A 1,350-nucleotide genomic window follows, 5' to 3' on the forward strand; every position below is an offset into this window, starting at 1 on the left:
GTAGGGCGATCTTTTAAGACATGCAAACATCCCGCTTCTCATTACAATTTCCCGCTAGCATAGCATCCACTGAGGATTCTTGCCCGATCCAATCTTTGCCATGATGGTTGAAAAAGGATTCACTGACATGTTTTTAAGTTTTGTTTGTTATGTATGTCTTTAAATTAATTTGATTTTGTAGAGTGTGAGGGATCACACCCTATTCCTTCATCCTGTCTGCTCTCAGATGGCTGGTTAATCAGCTCCATTTGTGGAAAACTCATCCTTTCCCCACTGGTAAAGAAACGGCCACTTTTTCATGCCTTAGATTTCCATTTTTGCTGGGTTTGTCCCAGTGTTCTTTATTCTGTTCCATCGGTCTACTTGTTTATTCCCGCACCAATACCCTTTGTAATAAATCTTTTTTTTTTAAAGATTTTATTTATTTTTATTTGACACAGAGAGAGAGATAGTGAGAGAGAGAGCACAAGCAGGGGGAGCGGCAGGCAGAGGCAGAGGGAGAAGCAGGTTGCCTGCTGAGCAAGGAGCCCGATGCGGGGCTCGATCCCAGGACCCTGGGATCATGACCTGAGCCGAAGGCAGCCGCTTAATTGACTGAGCCACCCAGGCACTCCTGTAATAAATCTTGATATGTGGTAGACCAAGTCTCCCATCACATTCTCCTTTAAATTTATCTTAATCATCTTTGTCGTCCAGGCACTATATTCATTATCACAGGTACTTTTCACAACAACCTTCAGAGAGATTAAGCAACTTTCCCAAGGTCAGGAAGGAGGAATTTGAACCCAGGCTCGCCCAAGGCCGGAGCTCTTGCCCTTATTTCCTGGGGTTCTGCCTTCCCCAAGGCCCAAGGGCCAGGTTTCTAGGCATGGAGAAGTGGAAATCAGAGAATTACGTGTGGGCAGATGAGAGAAGAAAGACAGATACCGGACTGGTTTGGATTTGGTCTTATATGGACTTTGCCGGCCAAGGGATGGGGCTTGAACTTGGAGGCCAAAAGTGGAAACAGATGATTGGAGGGAATGAGCCTGAGAGATGCCCAGCCCCACCCCCGCGAAACTGATCACCCATGGGCTCATCTTACTGCTTCCCAGGCTGAGCAGGGTTAATGTGGCAGCAGCTTGAAAAGGGGGACCTGCGGCTGCTTTCATCTTGGGTGTCGGGCGGGGCGGGGGGGGGGGGGGGGCCCAGGTTGAGAGGCACGGAGGAGAAAGAGTCCGCTGGTTGCCTGGGGGCCAGGATAGATCCCACTCCAGGGAGCCCCATCCTCCATCAACTCCTCCCTGCCTGATTAAGGGACCCTAATCAGCTTGGGGAGATTAAGGACTCGGGACAGCTGTTCCCACCCCC

Source organism: Neomonachus schauinslandi, chromosome 15, assembly GCF_002201575.2.
Source record: "Neomonachus schauinslandi chromosome 15, ASM220157v2, whole genome shotgun sequence".
NCBI lineage: Eukaryota > Metazoa > Chordata > Mammalia > Carnivora > Phocidae > Neomonachus > Neomonachus schauinslandi.